Here is a 19,273-nt window from a genome sequence, read left to right as displayed (position 1 = left end):
GTGGGGCTGGAGCACGTAGCCTCACTTCAGGAGGGCTTTAGGAATCAGGTAAAGAAGGGTTAAGGTGCTCCTAGGAGGGGGACCTTGGCCTGTGCGGGAAACTGCGTTTGTTTGCCAAGGCATACTAAGTGCCCCCGGGGAATGCAGGGCAGAGTCCTAAGAGATGAAAGTATTGAATTCAATCGGTTATCTTTAAATAATAATTTTTAAAATTTTAAGTTTGAAGACAGTGACATGGAGCCCCCAAGACGTTGCAAAGAGAAAAGTTCCTTGGGGCGTAAACCAGGAGTTCCAGGTTGACAGCAGAGCACTAGCTCAGAGCCTGGACACAGTCAGGGCTCAACAAATAAGCAATGGTTGACCATCAAACTGACCTATTCCCTGGTGCTTCAGAACATGCCAGCCACAAGACCAGGTCAGTAAGTTGGCACACGGTGTTCAGTAGGTGATAGTTGAGTCCCCACCCTCCCAGACTGGTACTCATGTAACTTACTGCGGAGCCCTCTTGCCTCCCACCATCCCAGGTTCCTGACCTAGAAATGAATCTGAGTCCCATCTATCAGATTCCATCAGAAGCCCTCTCCCTGCAGAACCCCAACCCCTGTAGGAGACACCAGCTTGTCAAGTTTCCATGGATGGATATGCACCCAAGTCACCCTCATTGCCACGGGAATCCAGACTCTCCAAAAAATGGTCCTGGCCTCTTAGAGTTTACCCTCCTGGCATTGGACTTAAGAGGTTTACAGAGCAGCAGAAAGAACACGGAAGTTCACGAATCCTTCACTCTCCTCAAGCTCCCACAGGCCAGTTCATTCAACAAGGTCACCAGAAAAACCTGTTATGTTCTGCATTCTTTGCTCTTGGTCCCTCCTGGTTTGAGCCACATCCCAAAGGACCACATTCTCCTCTCACCTGCTCACTGCATCACTTGCGTTCAGCAACCCGCTGTGGCTTCATACCTGGGCCACAATGGTGGAGAACCTACACTATGTCCAAGTGCAGTGCTGGGAGCTGGGGTTCTAGTGAATAGGTAGTAAACTGCCCTCCTGAGCCCACATCTCATCTCCCAAGTCCCTGAAGTCCCCCTTCAAAGGGGAAAGACATCTGCTGCCCTGGCTGCTGACAAAGGAATTTAATGAACTGCCCAAGTCCCTGGTGGGGGAGGAAGGCATCTGAGCGCATGGCCGGCCCTGAGCGCATGGCCGGCCCCTGAACACCCTCATCCAGCAGCCTTGCCCCTTCCCGCAGACACGCCTGTAGGTGGGTGTCCTCCTCCTCAAAGTGGTCTCCACTGGAGATCCTTGCCAGCCTTTGCCCAGCTTCCTCCTTACCCCAACCCACCACAAAATGGTGCACAAACCCAACCCTGTACCCTCAAAATGGGCAGGGTTCATTCCAGTATTGCCCATTGTTGTGTCCAGTGGTGTGCTGGTAAATGTTTAATAATCAGCTTGCTGAAAAAAGGAAAGCCCTGGTGCACAGTGCTTGACAATTTCCCTACTATAAATATGGTGGAAATCCACCATGGCGGATTTCAAGCTACCAACGTGCGTGACTAGATGTGGAGTTGGGAAGAGACACGCCCCACTATGGAGTATTTCCATCCTACAGATACAACGGACCAGGCATTAGTGAATAATGGCTGTGGGGCAGACTCAGTGCCTGGCCTGCAAAGCCTAAAACATTTACTCTCTGGCCCTTATACAGAAAAAGATTGGCAAATCCTGCAATAGACATAAATAACCTCCAGAACAGAGATACTAGTAAAATGTAGTAAAATAACTAGGAAGTGATGAGTTTTATTACCTTTTAAAAATATGGTATATTTAATAGTAACTTTACATAATTTAGTTCAATGGCTGTTTGACCACCAGCTTGCAAACTTCCTGAAAAAATGAACAATCAGCTCTCATGAACCAGCATAGGTTAGCTCCAGATGCCACTGTCTATTTCTCTAGGGCCTGGGTCAGAGAAGGTGCACAATGGTTATCTATTGAATGGTTGGAAATCTAACTGCAATGCCAGTGCTCTAACCACCAGGCAACACCACCGTGCTTTCTCCCTTCATTCTTTTATCTCATTCCATTAAACACCTGTTAGCACCTGCTGAGTACCAGGGACTTTGTTGGGTGCTCACACAAAATGCTCCCCTCTTGGAGCTCACAGTTGAGTGGGGGGAAACCAGATACCTGTCCCCCCCACAAGATCACTACTGGCCCCAAAAAGTATACCAAGAAGAAAATAACCTCTTACTTGTCCCTTTACCAGCTGTGTGTATCTTAGGTTGATTTACTATAAAGTGGGTTCATAACAGTACCTTTTTCCAGAGTTGTAGAAATTAAATGAGATAATCAATGTCCCGCTCACAGCCTGGCACACAAAGGAAGCACTTTGAATAAGCTTTAGCTAGCTCACATTGCCACTGGCATTTTAGAACCCGTGTTTACATGGTCCAGATCATGGCCGTCTACCTCGTCCACTTCTCCGAACCTTTCCCATTTGCCCAACAACTGGAATGCAGACATGCCAGATACAGCGTCTCTGCAGGGTTCCCACCTTTGGCTCTATTGACATCTGGGGCTGGATAATTCTTGGTGGCAGGCAGCTGTCCTGCCTCCATAGGATGTTTAACAGCATCTCTGGCCTCTGCCCACAGATGCCAATGGCATCCCCAATTTGTGACAACTGAATAATTTCCAGACATTGCCACATGTTACCTGGGAGGCGAAATGATTACTGGTGGAGAACCCCTGGTTTAAAGGAAGATGCTTTTCTCGCTCTCTCAGCAGGTACAGTCAGCTCCTGAGACACCCTGTTGGTCACAGTCTGAGGAACATTATATCGTTCACACATGCGACAACACGTTCCTCCTCCGACGCCACTTCTGGGGGCTGGAGCAAAGTCACCACCAGCTTTATCAGGCTGTCAAGGAACCTGTGGACCCGTAGGGTAGAATAAGGTTGCTCTCTTTTATGTCCTGTTTTGGGAGCCTACTTAATAGCATGAGGCCACACTTGTAATAAAACGCCAAGCAATCCAAAGCAGGCAACAAAATCATTTATTCTGAAGTGGTCCCAATTTCGTAGCTACCCATGGCGCTATGACTTTTGGGGAAATCTCTGAAAGCTCCATCTGAAAACTCAAAATGATTACGCCAGCTAGGAGATCATTTCTGAACCTCAGTTTTAACAGGCATGAGACACCAGCGTAACGGAACACACACTCTGTACTAATGCCACTTAATGTACTGATCACATAATAAAATGTGCAATTCTTCCAGTATAAGGAAAGGAGTCGTGTTTTTATCCTGAAGTTGATGACCATCCCCCTCCTTCTTTTGAGCTGATATGAAGTCATTTTCCAGGCTCCTCAGAGGAGAATGGAAGGGAGTGGGAGCACGTTTACTATTTATCAGCCTGGATACTTGGTAGCTGAATGATTGCTGTGCCACCCCCACACACACACACACCTTCTCTGGTTTCTGGGGGCCAAGGAAGGCATCGAAGGAACATGAGATACTATGCTCTCCCCCTTTCTTTCTCACTTTCACCAAATAATTAAGTCTGAGGTTAATTTAAGGGGGAAAAAAGTATTACAGAGGATTGAGCATTTATCTGGAACTAATATTTCTTATACACAATCAGTTGATTGAGTTACATACACACAGCAGAACATTAACAGCGGTTATCTCTGGATAACCAAGGTCAAGATCAAGGGGGGTTTGTTTATAAGATTGCACAGCATGACAGTGGAATTACAGGTCATTTTCTTCTTTCCCCCTTTTAAAATCAATGTTATTGAAAGCATAATTTACGTGACATAAAAATGCATTCATTTTCAAAGAACAGGTGGGTAAGTGTTGACGAATGTACACACCCATGTAACCACGGCCTCAGTCAAGATACCAATATATTAATAGAACATTCCCACGGCCCCAGCAGTTTCTTTGTGCTCATTTGCAGTTGATCCCTGCCATCCACTTCCGGGCCCCGGCAACCCCAGATCTGCTATCTGTCACCATAGGTAGTTTTAACCCTTCTTGAACTTCATACAGATAGAATCAAAGGTATGTACTTTTTGGGGTCTGACATCTTTGACTCCATGTAACTGTTTCTGAGATGTATCCATGTGGGTGCATGTATCATGATCTGTCCCTTTTGTTACTAATATATCCATTACATGATGTGACACAGGTAAATTTTGTTTTCTTCTCTACACCTCCCCGAAATTTTCTACAAGGAGACCGCATTGATTTAATTTTTTAAAAGAAGATAAATCCCATTCATTTTTTAAAAAAATTCACAGGGTCTTTATGAAGAGCCCAAATGCCAGGCTATTGCTGACTTGGGGAAATGGATGCCTGGCACAGCCACATGCAGGACTGACGGCCTTGGATCACGTTTTAAAAAGTAAAAACCACTGTGTTTTTCAGATTAATTGCATCTCTCTCTTCCACACCAGCCTTTGCAGTGAGCTGCTCAAATTGACCAGTTTAAATGTGACCTCCTTTCTTTCCCCTCTATGCTCTCTGAGACAGTTGCTAAGAAGCAATGAGAGGAAGTATCCAGGGGGGAAATGTGTTACATGGGTGGGGAACATGCTGCTCTCCCAAAATCTACCCACAGCTCCCTTTGTATCAACCACTCCAGACAACCTTCAGAGGGGCTATCGTGTTGATATCACCCCATTTTGCAGATTAGGAAGCTGAGGCAAGATCAAGGGTTTGTCTCAGATTTCACAGGAGGAGGTTGGGAAGATGCCATCCAGAAGGCCCAGGTAAGATGGGAAAGAGGTTAAAAGCATAAACTTCGGATTTGGATGCCAGCTGCCCACCTTCCTTAGCTGGGTTATGCAAACCAAATCTCTTAACTTCTCTGAACCTCAGTCTCTTCATCTGTGAAACAGAGATCCAATTGTGATCGTTACAATGGAGCTAATAAGATAATGCATCGTAAAGTGCTCAGAACAACGCTTAGGAAGAAGTCAGTGCTCAATAATAAATGGGAGGGAAAAAAATGGTTTCTCTTCCTTCTTCAACCACAGCACAAAACTGGAACTGATTCCTGCCTTCCTAAGCTGAAGGGAAAGGAGTGGACATTTTCTTGTAACTCCAGGAAGAGTAGAGCCTCGCAGATGTAGAGAAATGAGAAGGCAGGCCCCAGCATCCAGGTGTTAGCCAAGACACCTAGTTACAACAAAAACCAATCTGAGTAACTTCAACAAAGAGTGGAGATGGATTATAAGGACTCAAGGTTATCTCACAGAACCCAGTGGCATAAAGGTGGCCAGGACTTGGAAACAGCCAGAAACCAAGGACCCAGGAGCCTTCTTTCTGCTTCATGTGTCGGTGTCTTCTCTCTGCATTATCCCATGCTGCTCCCCCACCCCCTGTCCCATTCTGGCTTTCTCCACTATGTCTCTTCAGCATGACAGAAGGTGGCCATTTGAGAGAACCCCTGGGTTCAAACTACGATCTGTTTGGCCCAGTTCCAAGGGAAGGACCCAGCATGGGCCAGATGCCAACCCCAGCCAATGTCCCAGCCATGCTGTACAAATATGGTTGCTGATGACTGCTCCCTAGAGGTGAGAAGGATGGTCAGGTGGGTCATGGTGACAGGTTCCCTAAGAAATGTCTCCTTCCAAATAATAATCAGTTCTTTCATTGTGCTCCCCAATTCTGCACATTTGTTTATTTTATTAATAATAATCATTATTAATAATAATAGCAAATATCCATATAGGGTTTACTGTGTGCCAGCCACTGGTGTAAGCACTTTGCATATGATGATTCCTTTAAATGAAGCCTCACAAAACTGCAACGAAGTTTGTTTTGTCCATTGTACAGATGAGGACACTGAGGTGTAGAGAGGTTAAACAACTTACCGAAGATCACACTTAAACTTGGTACCAGTTTAACTTGGTACCTGGTACCAATCTGGTACCAGACCTGCTCTTTCCTAGCAACCATGCTGCGTTACATAATTTAGCCCCAATCATACATTTTATAATTCCTCTGTTAGCCCATGTCTCTCAAGATGAGAAAAAAAGATGAATAAGGGGAAGGATGTGATATCCGACATTTCATGAAAGCATTTAATAGTCGACGATGGAAAACACTGGAACTTTGCTGGCTGTCCTCAGTTTGCTTTCGAATTGGAATTTGGGGAGCAGGCTGTCATTGCTTCTCAGGGCCTTATGCAGCCCTGTGACATTCCCCTTGGCCTGGGACCACCTGGGGCAGGACCTAGAGCTTCTTCTTACCGTGTGCCTGCACACGGAGGCACTCAGTAAGGTTTGTTGTTGTTGAGAAAATGTGTACCCCACTTTACTATTCTCAGAGCCCTTTCTAGAGATACGCAAAGAGAGCAGTTAAAATAGTGTCCCTGTGATATCACAAGGAAGGAGTATTTGTGGAAACAATATATGCATGAGAAGCCAGCCAACACTGACCACCCAGGCCTCGGGGGGAATAGGGGTCATGACAGAGTCTGCACAAAGCCTCCTCTTTTCCTGCTGTCTTTTTTCCTGGCCTCTCATGGAACACTGGCTGCCTCTGCTTGTATGTCTGGCATTGGGCCCAAAATGGCCTCCTCAGCCTAGTCCCCAGGGCTAAGTGGTCACTGTTGCCCAATTTCCCACTTCCAAATGTCTGGGTAAGGAATCTGATGGACTACACTAGTTTTTGTCCAGCCAGGTTCCCTGAGTCTCCGGTTCCAGGCACTAAGCTCAATGAAGGAGAGTAAGTTGCTCAAGGTCTCCGAGAGAGAAAGCCACAGAGCCAGGATTCTGTCTGTCAGCACTTGAATGGGTTTCCTGGTGCTGCTGTGACAAAGCACCACAATGAGGGGAGGGGGTGTGGGGCTTAGACAATGGAAATTTATTATCTCACAGCTCTGGAGGCTGGAAATTCAAACTCAAGGTGTCAGCTGGGTTGGTGCCTTCTGAGGGCTGAGGAAAGGATTTGTTCAAGGCCCGTCCTGTAGCTTCTGGTGGTTTTCTGGCAATCTTTGGCTTTCCTTGGCTTGTCGACAAATGTATCACCCCAATCTCTGCCTTCATGTTCCAGACATTCCCCCTGTGTGTGGCTGTGTCCAAACTTCCTCTTTTTATAAGGACACAGTCATATTGGATGAGGGGCCCACCCTCATCCAGCATGACCTCATCTTATTACATCTGCCCCAACCCTCTTTCCAAATAAAGTCACATTCAGAGATACTGGGGGGCTAGGATTTTGGCATCGTTTTGAAGGACACGATTCAACCCATAACAGAGACCAAAGGCTGCCACAGAAGTGCCACTCCGTGCTGCCCCCAGCCAGTTCTCCCACAAGGCACTGCGTTGCTCATCCTGTATTCTCCGGAACAGGCACGGACAGAGGTCTGCCCTACTGTCCTCACGCTCACGTCAGGGCATTCACAGGCAGCAGTCATGATGCCAAAGGACCAATTGCAGGTGCCCAGACAGGACATGACTCAACTCTGGGTGAAGCACTTAGGGAGGTTCCATGCAGACGGACAACCCATTGTCTGCGTGTCTCCACATGCTCCAGTTTCACCAGGCAATTTCTGAGGCATCAAACCTGAACAGCTCACAACGGGCTAATGAATTTTATTCGGCGCTGTTGACTATGACCCACAAATCAAAGCTGTCTAGTGTGACCTCTGGCCAGGCGGTTGCTCCATGGCAGTGGTTGACAGGGGGCTTGGTCCTGGGCCAGGGATTCAGACACGTTGTTTATTTCTATTACTTATTCACGTTTCCATTTTGTTGGGCTAAAAATTTTAAGCAGATTTTACTTGGCAGTTAACTTGCCAAATCTACCCTGAGGATTAGTTGCATTTTGGAAGCCCTGGATCTGGGGTCAGGAGGGGAAAGCCGGCCCTGGCCATTTCTTCAGCCATGACAAACAATACCAATCCAATGTGAAACGCTACCTCAGATCATTCATAGGCCGGGAAATGGCAGAGTGGAGACTGGAATCCAGGATGATTTCCCTAGAGTCTATGTTCACTTCATACTTTGATTTGGTGACTCGCAGTTTTGAGCCTGTACCTGGGGTTTGCCATCCTGAAAAGTGCTAAAGGGGCCACCAATACCTTCAGATCCCAGCAGCCTCAACCCCTTCCTGCATCCCCAGGGAGCAGTGAGTGAGATGGAACATTTGCCTTGCCAGAACTAGAACAAACTCCTCGGGGTCTTCTGGTCCATCCTTCCTATTTTGCAGGTGGGGGAAACTGAGGTTCAGAGAAGGGAAGGACCCTTATCTAAGACCAAATCGGTGATGAGTGGAAAAACCAGGCTCAGAACTCCTGGCCCCCCAACCCAGAGCTCCCCACCCCTCTCCTGTTTTTCTTCCTTCTGCAGCAGCTGATGGAAGACACCGAGTGCCTGTGCATTTCTCATCTCTCTGCTTGTTGTCCGAGTCCGTGCTGTGAAATCCCTGGGGAGGCTCATCTTTCTCTTATTCCATCTGCCCCCGCCCTGAAACCAGGCTGTGCACTCCCTCTCCATCCATAATGATGTGTGCATTGCTTCCTCCCTCTCTTGGGATTTCTGCAGCTTTTCACACCTTCCTGGAGCTTCCGCTGGGCCTCCCACCTGGTGTCACCACCCTCAGCCCCAGGGAAGAGGCTGATCCTGGTTCCTTGCCCAGACTCTGCCCTGGCCATTTCCATTGAGCCCCTCTGGCTCTGGTTTCCACCCCCACACCCCTTTGTTCTGCCACCTCCAACTGCCCGATGCTGGTGGTCCTTCCTGAGGGTCTAATTGATGGGGTGGACCCAGCAAAAAGTGAAGATAGACCCTCATGCATGGTTATACTCCAATGTGGTTATGAAAACGTACAGCAGTCAGGGACTACTTTTTACACTTATTTTTTTTTTTTTACAAAAATGATATAGTTTCACTTGGAAAAATAAGAAAGTATAGATAAATATGCAAACAATGAGTATTTGTTAGGTACCTACTACATTCTAAGTACCATGTACATATTAGCTCATTAAATCCCCAAATGAGAAATTCTATAGGCAAATAACACAGTTTTTTCAACAAATAAATGGCAAGGTAAAAAGATGAGGGAAGGGACAGTATTTGGCTTAAAAGAGACTAAAAAGTGTCACCGACTATAGAGACAGGTAGATGGATAGACATGTGACAAAGAAAGTACAGTAACATGTTAGTGGTTGAATCAAGGGGCTACACAGGAACAGGAGCTCACTGTAAAATTCTTCCACCTTTGCTGGGTGAAAATTGTCCTAATAAAGTGCTGGGGAAAGGGCATATCAGCCAAATGTTACGTGGATCCTGTGGACCCTAATTCAAGCAAATCAAATTAAAAATACATTTATGGGACAATTGAGGACGGTTAAACCCTTATTAGATGATATTAAGAAATTGTATTTTTTTTTGGTTTGTTTTAATTTTAGACATGACAATGGTATTGTGGTGATTTTCTTTTTTTTAAAGTCTCTATTTGGGATTTGCTTCAAAATAACCATCAGCAGAAGGGATGGGGAGGTAGAAATAAACCAGATTGGCAATTTATGGTCATCATTGAAGCTGGGTAACAGAAGTTCATTAGACTATTTCTTCTTTCGTGAAGGTTTGAAACTTCCCATAATAAAGAGTTAAAAAACAACAACACTCTGTTGGTAGGTACTATTATATACAGTTGAGGAAACTGTTTATAGATGTCAGGTTATTTTCCTGAGATTACCCCTTAATAGGAATTTTAAAAAAAATTCCTGGGCCTACCCGATGGCTCAGATGGTTAGAGCTCCATGCTCCTAACTCCGAAGGCTGCCGGTTCGATTCCCACATGGGCCAGTGGGCTTGAGAGTTGCCACAAGGTTGCCAGTTCAATTCTTCAAGTCCCGCAAGGGATGGTGGGCTGCGCCCCCTGCAACTAGCAATGGCAACTGGACCTGGAGCTGAGCTGCGCCCTCCACAACTAAGACTGAAAGGACAACAACTTGAAGCTGAATGGCACCTTCCACAACTTGACTTGTAAAAAAAAAAAAAGAGTCCTGGAAGTACACACTGTTCCCCAATAAAGTCCTGTTCCCCTTCCCCAATAAAATCTTTAAAAAAAAATTCCTACCAGGGGGCGGCCTATCGGCTCAGTTGGTTCGAGTGCTCATAACACCAAGGTCACCGGTTCGATTCCCACACGGGCCAGTGAACTGCGCCCTCCACCAACCAGAATGAAAACAATCACTTGACTTGGAGCTGATGGGTCGTGGGAAAACACGCTGTGACACGCTGTTCCCCAATAAATTAATTTAAGAAAAAAATTTGTTTAATATTAAAAAATTTAAAAATCCTATCACGTCCCATCACCCACTCTTCACTTTGCTGAACATCCTTCTAGACCTTCTCTGCATATCAAAGGATCTTGAAATTTTAAAAAAGGATTTTGAATGACAAAAATAGATATACTTCCTGACTCCATCCCTGCACAACACAAATTATGTTAGTGTGTCCTCATGCATCTATTTCCGATGTAGAACGGAAAAGGAACTATCCCATACCAAGCACTTTGCAAGCTAAGCACTCTCACCTGGTAACTTAGAGGATGCTCATTAATCCTCTAGCATTGTCATTAGGTCACATTATTGTCCCCATTCATACAGAGAAGGAAATACACTCAGAAAGGAGAAGCGGCTTGTCCACTGTCACAGAGCTAATAACTGAAAGGAAATCCCTGCGCAGGTTTGATGATGTGACTTAAGGTCTGCCTACCCCTCTCGCCTGCAACCTCCAGGAGGCAGCACTGCGTCTGCTTCCCTCACCACCTCACAGCACCTGAACAATAGAATAACAATGCCCTAAATGGCTAAAGGAATGCACAAAGAATCATGGCTGGGATCTGGAGGCCTTTCCCCACCCCGCCTGCACCAATCAGCTCCTATACTAGGTACTTTTTTTGAAAACAATTGTGGCAAAATACACATAACATAAAATTGACCATTTTAAGTTCTGTGACACTAAGTACATTTCAGGTTCTGTGACACTAAGTACACTCACATTGTTGTGCAACCATCACCACCATCTGTCTCTTGAAATTTTTCATCTTCTCAAACCGAAACTCTGTCCCCATGAAGCACTAACTCCCGTTTCCCTCTCCCCCAACCCCAGCACCTGCCGTTCTACTTTCTGTCTCTATGAATTTGACTACTCTGGGTACTTCCTATGAGTGGAATCACATAGTATTTGTCCTTTTGTGACTAGCTCATTTCACTTACCGTAGTATTCTTCAGGTTCATCCATGTTGTAACATGTATCAGACTTTTCTTCCTTTTTAAGGCTGAATAACATTTAATTGTATGTATAGACCATATTTTATTTGTACACTTATCTGTTGAAGGACATTTGGGTTGTTTCCACCTTTTGACTATCGCAAAGAATGCTGCTAAGAGCATGGGTGTACACACCTCTCTGTGAATCCCTGTTTCTTTTTTTTAGTCCTACTCAGAAGTAGAATTGCTGGATCCCATGGCAATTTTCTTTTCCTAGACACCTTTCTGAATCAATTTTTATGCTGTAGTTTTCACCTAATCCTAAACCTTTCCGTTTTGCCAGGTGCTGTAATTTTGATAGCTTCTCAGGGGTCCCAGAGAGGCAGAGCAGTGCCTGCCAACTCTGTGCAGGCTGCCTCTTCCTGAAACCTCTTCCTGCCTCTGCCTGGTCCACTCGAATCAACTCAGCCCTCATGACTCAGTTCCAGGGACTCAGATCAGCTTAGGGCCCCCAGGAAACACTTGAGATTTCCCTTCGTGCCCACTTCCTCATTAGCATTGTGTGATCCTTGGGTGGTCATGTGTGGCATGTCCCCCTGTCACTCTCGCATTTGCTGCTCCTGTGTGGACTCCTCCATCTCTCAGTGAGGTGGCATGAGTGACTATTATTGAAGCAATTAAATAATTACCTCCTCTCCTGGGGGTTGTTTCCAACTTTCCAATATTAGTAACACACAACAACAAAGGGAGAATTTTCTTCTTACTGTTGGATCAGCTCCTTAAGGTATATCTCTAGGAGTGGAACATCTCATCACTGGATTTGGGAGTAGGGAGAGAAAATGAAAGAAAATGGAGGATTGGGTGTCCTTCACCCAGCAAGGGAGACAGAAGGAAGTGTATGATTGTGAGGGAAACGATTGGTGAAGTACTCCTTTCCCACCCCCTGTGATGGAAACTCTCCTTCCCATTGCACAGATTGTCCCTGTAGTGGGTTGAGTGGTGGTTCCCAAAAGGTGTGTCTCCCTGTAACCTGTGAATGTGACCTTATTTGCAAAAAGAGTTCCAGCAAATGTAATTCAGAGTCTCAAGAGGAGCTCATCTCATCCTGGATTAAGGCAGGCCCTAAATCCAATGACAAGTCCTGAGGAGAGGAGAAGAGGGGAGGGGAGGGGAGGGGAGGGGAAGGGAGGGGAGAGGGGAGAAGAACAGAGGAGGGGAAGGGTGGGGAAGGGAGGGGAGAGGGGATTTACAAAGCATTCCTACAAATCAATATAAACAATACTCTTAACTACCACTGAAAAATGGGCAAGGGTACAAGTAGAGAATTCTCCAAGACAGAAGCAATAACATATGAAAAGATGCTCAATCTCACTGAAAAACAGCGGGGGTGGGGGGGGGTGAATGTGCAAATTAAATGACAGTGACACGCCATTGCACCACTATCAGACTGCCAAAAATAAAAGGTCTGACAATGTCAAGAAGCCATGAGGATGTGGAAAAGCAGGAAGACATATGTCCTGCTGACAGCGGTGCCTGGTATCACCAGGTTGGAAACCAATTGCCTCACTTGGTGTTCTGGGGTGAAGTGTGTCCAGTCCCCATTCATACGTAAAGCACGAACGCCCAGCACCTCAGATGGAGAGAGGGCCTTTAAAGAGATAATTAAGTAACAATGAGGTCACCTTGGAGGGCCCTAATCCAACATGATAGGGCTGTCATAAGAGGAGGTTAGGACACAGAGACACAGAGGGAAGACCACTTGAGGACACAGGGAGAAGATGGACGGCCAGCTATAAGCCAAGGAGAGAGGCCTCAGAAGGAACCAACCCTGCGGACACCTTGATTTCAGACTTCCAGCCTCCAGAACTGTAAGACAATCCATTTTTGTTGCGTAAGCCCCTTAGTCTGTGATATTTTATTGTGGTAGTTCTAGCAAACGAATACAGACATCAGCCGAATACCAGCTCATTAATTGTGACACATCCATCCTAGGGAATGTGAGAGTGAAAGCTCTCCACGAAAGCTGCAGAGGGACACGCGCAATGTAATGCCATGCATATGAAGTCTGAAAACATAAAAATGCTACATCTAGTTTTTGCAAACATAAATGAATAGTAATGGTCTACAAACATGCCTGCAAAGAGACACACCAAGTTTTATCCCAAGAGTGGTAAATATATCCTTGGGGAGACAAGACTTGGATATAAGAGAGTCCCCTGAAATCAGGCCTTCAGATGAATCTAGAACGTTATGCTTCTTAAAAAGGATTGAAAAAAATAAAGTAAAATTCATGCATTCAGCAAATATTAAGTGTCCACTAGGTTGGGGCAGGGGATGGACCCAATATGGAAATGCACCCAAAAATGTTTCTTAATTTACCGTCTGTCTCTGTGTATACCTCACCTCCTCTCCCACCTGACAGTACAAGCATTTCTCCAAACACAAAGTGAGTTTCAGAAAGCAGCATTTTACTCATTATTTGCAAGCGTGCGCACGTGCACGTCCATACACACACACACACACACACACACACACACACACACACTTCAAAAGAACAACACAACATAGCAATTTTCTCTCCCTATTTTTTTGTCATAAACAGAAAATCTATCTTCCACATCATGGTAATAGAAAAGAACAAAATTATGCCAAGAAAGAAACTGCCAGCAAGACAGCACGAACCCAGTTTCCAGTGAAAGAGGCATGCAAATCCCAGAGCCTGTAAATCCAGAAGGGCCCAGGAGGAAATTAAAAGAGTAAACAAATGTATGGAAAATGTTCAACCTCAAGAGTGAGCAGAATCCCCACTCCCCACCACCACCCCCTCCATACATCAGGTGGGAGGCTTCTGGGAGCTGAGGGCAGGTCTGGGGGTTCCCACCTGAGCTGGCCAACTCAGGGAAAGAGAAAGCCAACAGAGAGGGAAGCCCTGCAAATGACAGGGAATAAATGACACTCAGAGAGGCACCTGGAGTGTGGGACACAGGACCAGATGGAAGAAGGTTTGGCGACACCACGGCCATGTCAGGGAGGCCAGGGGCTCCCCAGTGATGGTCTCAAACATGGATGATTTGTGAGTGCCTCAGCAGATGACTAGCTATCTAAGAAATGACGATGAAAGCACCATTTTATTCTATTTCCAATTTTTCAAATAGTGCCCAGTGCTGGGAAGACGCAGTGAATGAGAAAATGTGCAAGCAGAATTAGATCCATCCATCAATTCACTGAGTGCCTATTTAGGGAGCACCTACTGTGTGCAGCCCACCTACTGTCCGGGCACTGGGGAGCTGTCTGGTATATCTGTGTGGGAGAATTGGGGCCCTTGGTGTTTGACAACCACCTAGATATACCCTCCGCCTCTCGCAGCAGTAAATCAGGAGAGGCTGACAGTCCACGAAGCTGGCCTTTCGTGGAATCAGCTTCTTCTCTACTCACAGCAAGTCTCTGTGAGACATTAACTTCATCCAACTTTTACTAGGCTGACCAACAGGTCCCCATTTGCCCAGGGCATGCACAATTTTAGCACTGCAAGCTCTGTATCCTGGGAACCTGCCGCTGAGCCAGGGTTCAAATCCGGCTGTGAGAATCCACAGTAGCACAGGTGGGGCAGAGAGAGAAGTCAAAGTGCCCAGATCAAAACGCTTTGAGGAAGCCCCACGACATGTTCTTTTGGATACGAGCAGCTAATCCTCAATGGTGGATCAGGCAGGAGTTAGGCAGGACCAGCTGTTCCTGTGTCAGTATCAAGGGGACTGTCGCTTTGTCAAAGCAATCGGGCAATCTGTAGTTAAGCCATGGAACTGTTCATAGCCTTTGACTGAATCATACTATGCTTAGAAACCTATCCTAAGGAAATTATCCTATTTTTTTATTACTATTAAAAAGCTGTTGAAAAGAAAACGTTCTCTGCAGCATTATCTGGAAGAGAAAATAAACCTACAGAGCCCACATAGGGTGTTGGATTCATACATCATGACCCATTTGCCCAGGGACATTGTCACACAGCCATGAAAATATAACTGATGAATGTGTAGAAACAGGGAAAACTCTGATAATGTAAGTAGTACCTTATGGGACAGAATAAAAATGACGTGTGCCTTCTGCCTGCAGTTCTGCAAAATGCTTTTGACTGAGGACCAGGCTGGAAAGGAGTGGTAAGTGTGTTGGGAATAAGGGAAGAGTTTTAAAAATTAAAGATGGCTTTTAATCCACTTATATTGCCTCTTAAAAAGCAAGGAAGGAAAGCTAGGAATTTTCTACACAGATAGGCTCATGTATGTGAATAAAGACATCACTTGCTAAGATAGTCTTTGTGGCACTGGCAGAAATAACAAATGATTAGAAGCAACCTAAATATTCATCAAGAGGGGAATGGTTAAATAAACAACTGGTACATCCATACAATGGAGTACCATGTAGTTGTTAAAACGAATGAAGCAGCTGTACAGTTATGGGACGATCATTTAAGATGCATATGTGTAAAAATGGTACACACACACCTACATTCTCACATAGACAGAGACTGTCTCAGGAAGGACACCTCAGAACTCTTTGGAGGGCTCTGGGTGCCTGGGAGACAAGGAGGGGAGGGTATTTACCTTCACTCCATACAGCTGATAATACCTATAGTGGGTTAAGTGGCAGTCCTCCAAAACAAGATATGTCCACGTCCTAATCTCCAGAACCTGTGAATGTGAACTTATTTGGAAAAAGAGTCTCTGCAGACATAATAAAATTAAGGATCTCCAGCTGAGACTACCCTGGATTACCTAGGTGGGCCCATAGCCAGTGACAAATGTCCTTATATGGGACACACAGAGGAGAGACATGGAGACAAGATGGCCATATGAAGACAGAGGCAGAGATGGGAGAGATGTGGCCACAAGTCCTGGACCACTTGGAGCCAGCAGGAGCTGGATGAGGGGAAAAATGGAATCTCCCCGAGAGCCTTCAGAGGGAGCTGACACTTTGATTTCAGACTTCTAGCCTCCAGAACTGTGAGATGGTCAATTTCTGTTCTTTTAAGCTCCCCAGCTTGTCGTAATTTATTACAATAACCCTAGAAAATGAATGCAGTACCTTTTGGATTTTGGGGGGTAACGTAGGATTGCATTATCTATTGAAAATAAGTTTAACATATACAAGAATATTCATAGCATCTTTACTCATAATTGCCCCAAACTGCAAACAACCTAAACATATAACAAGAGCAGAGTGGAAACAAATCCACTGTGGCATATTAATACAATGGGATACTTCTACGCAGTGATACAAACGAGCTAACCACTGCTCTGGTAACGTGGGTGAGGCTCACAGCCAGTATGACTGTTGAATGAAGGGAGCCAGACACGGAAGCGATACCCAGTGTGATGCCATTTATCTGAAGTTCAAGGACAGACCTAGTGGTGCAGGTCAGAAAAGGAGTTTCCTTGAAGGTACGGACCGGGAGGGGATGCAGGCAGGGCTTTGGGGTCAGGCGCTACCTCTTGATCTCAGTGGTGATTTCTCAGAGCAAACATGCACAAAAAGTCATGGAGCTGTACACTTAAGCTTTGTTCGTTTTATGGTAGACAAGGTATGCCTTAATTTTCAAAAATTAAAAAGAAAAAACAATGGGGCGGGAGATCCCCTACAAAGAGTTAGACACCCCATTTTAAAGTGCTTTGGCGTGAAGCAAATCCTAAAATATAAAGGCACAAGAGGTCCCGAAGGTCATCTGCTCCCAAACTCTCGGTTCACAGGTGAGGAAACCGAGGCTCAGCGAGGCTACATCATCGGCCACACGTGACTGCAGCTATGGAGTGACCCAGCCTTTTGCTTTGCGACGCTGCTGCTCTGAGTCCATCATGACCCGTGCAGGGCGACTCGCACAGAAGCCAGTGGAGTGAAGCCTGCTCTGTGTGAGGGCACGCAGGGCCGGCTAGGTGCTGGCGCTGCACCCTGAGCCTGGTGGACCTCAGCAGCCCTCCCAGCAAGCTCAGGGATGATGAAAAGGTGCTCCTGCCGACTCCTCTGCTCCCTGGAGTGTGCCTGTAGTTACTTGGTTCACACAGAGCCCAGACAGGTATGGGGATTAGGCATCTGGTCACCGACGGGCTCCAGGCCCAGCCCTGTGCTGGCTCTCCAGGGAGGGGCTTGGGAGTGAGAAAAGGAGTCAGGTGTGCGCACCACCCTTGTGATTCTGCTGTCAGAGGTGGCCTGGAACACCGGCATTGCAGCCTGCGGAGCAGGGGCAGGGAGTGAGGCACCGCGGGCTGGGACGAGGGGTAGGGGAGCAGCATCAGAGATGGGCCTTAAGGATGCGTCAGCTGGAGATGGAGGGGGAGGGAAGGGGAGGCTGGGAGAAAGGAGCATAACTGCTCAGGAGCAGGCAGCAGGTGTCCAGGAGGGACTGGAGTCCAGGGTTGTACGCCCCCAAAGGGCAAGGTTATTCACGAGGCTGGTGGGGGCCCGAGGTGGTTGAGTCTGAGGGAAGCACTGGGGGTGTTGAACAGGGCAGTGAGGGAGAATGGAAGATGTCTCTCTGTGAGATTTGAAATTCCACATTCATACTACCCTAGATCCCTGTGTGACTATGGGCATGTCGCCCGACCTCTCTGAGCCTCAGTTTCCTCATCTGAAACATGGGAATAAGAATACTTCTTGGGCTGATATGAGGACTGATTGAGCACAGCACAGAAGCAGGAACCATTATTAGAATTCATGTCCTCGACTAACATTTATAGAGTGCCTACTGTATGCCAGGCACTGAGATTGACCTGGAGTTCAATGGCGAAGGGAGAAGGCTCCCTGCTTCCTCGGGGGAGATGGACAAGTGAACAAAGCTCTCAAAGTGTGGTGGGTGGGGTCAGGGGGCGGCTTCCTGGAGGAATAACAAATGCGTGAAGACCCTCAGAAAGAACAGATGCTCCCTTGATGAGAAGGAGAAGGATGAGCATTGAGCCAAGATCTGGGTAGGGGCATAGCCTGACCTACTAGCCCGTTGTTGTCCTGTGGGCAGGCCTGTCTCTACAACGGTTGGAATTTGTCTCACAACGTGTGTGGGAGCCCCTGGCATTTGGTGGTGGCAGTGGGCAGGAAGTCTAGACATCTTGCAATGTGCCGGCCAGTCCCCAATAACAAATAATGAACCTACAGCCCACCTGATAGTCCGGCATCTCATTGGGTGTTCACGTAGGCGTAAACCCTGTTTGAAATGATCTGCGACTAGCATCTAACTTCATTTTACATATAAATGCAAATTTTCATTTCCTGGCCGTTTTTAATAGTCACTGAAATTTCCAGGAGTGCAACCACCGTGTCAACTGAGGGAAGGTTGTTCTTTGTTTCGTTTGGACGCTAACCAAGAGTTGGTCACCATTTCAGGACGTCACCAATGGCCTCACCCACAGGGCACACCTGTGACCGTCTGCCCTTGTGGCCATTACCTTTGTGGGGCTTCTGGAATCACAACAAGCATCTGATTCCTCCTTTACTTCCCTGCGAGGGTCTAGCACTCCGCCATACGATTTTATAGAAAGTCCCTTCCTTTGAATCCTCCTCCTTTGTATTATAATTAGGGCATTATATTGATGTTTTGGGAATCACATGTACAGCTGAATTATGTATGCATTAATTCAACTTCAGGATAGAAAGTCACATTACAAAATATTAGTTTTATAAAAGAAGCGCTGGGTCTGAATGTTTGCAAGCCCCTGAGTCAGGAAAAGGGGAAAAGATTTTGAGTGATGGTGAGCCAGGAATGGAGGGACCAGCCAGCTCAGGGCACTCACCAAGAAGCAGGAATACCTCAGGGATGAATCAGCGATGTGGGAATGAATCAGGAGAGGGGAATCAGAAAGTTGCACCCCACCCTACTCCCCGAAAATACACTGCCTTCAGGTGGAAGCTTAAAGACCAGCTTTGCCTGCTGCTGACCCACCTGTGTTCTCATATGTGTGAGGACAGCAGCTCTGAGAGCTGCTACGTGCAGATGGCTACCCTGATTTGGTCAGAAAGGTGGAGGCTTTTTATAGCGAAGAAGACTTGGAGGCTGA

The sequence above is a fragment of the Rhinolophus hipposideros genome (genome assembly GCF_964194185.1).
Source record: "Rhinolophus hipposideros genome assembly, chromosome: 21".
In the NCBI taxonomy this organism is placed as follows: Eukaryota; Metazoa; Chordata; class Mammalia; order Chiroptera; family Rhinolophidae; genus Rhinolophus; species Rhinolophus hipposideros.
Note: the sequence above shows the minus strand (reverse complement) of the source record.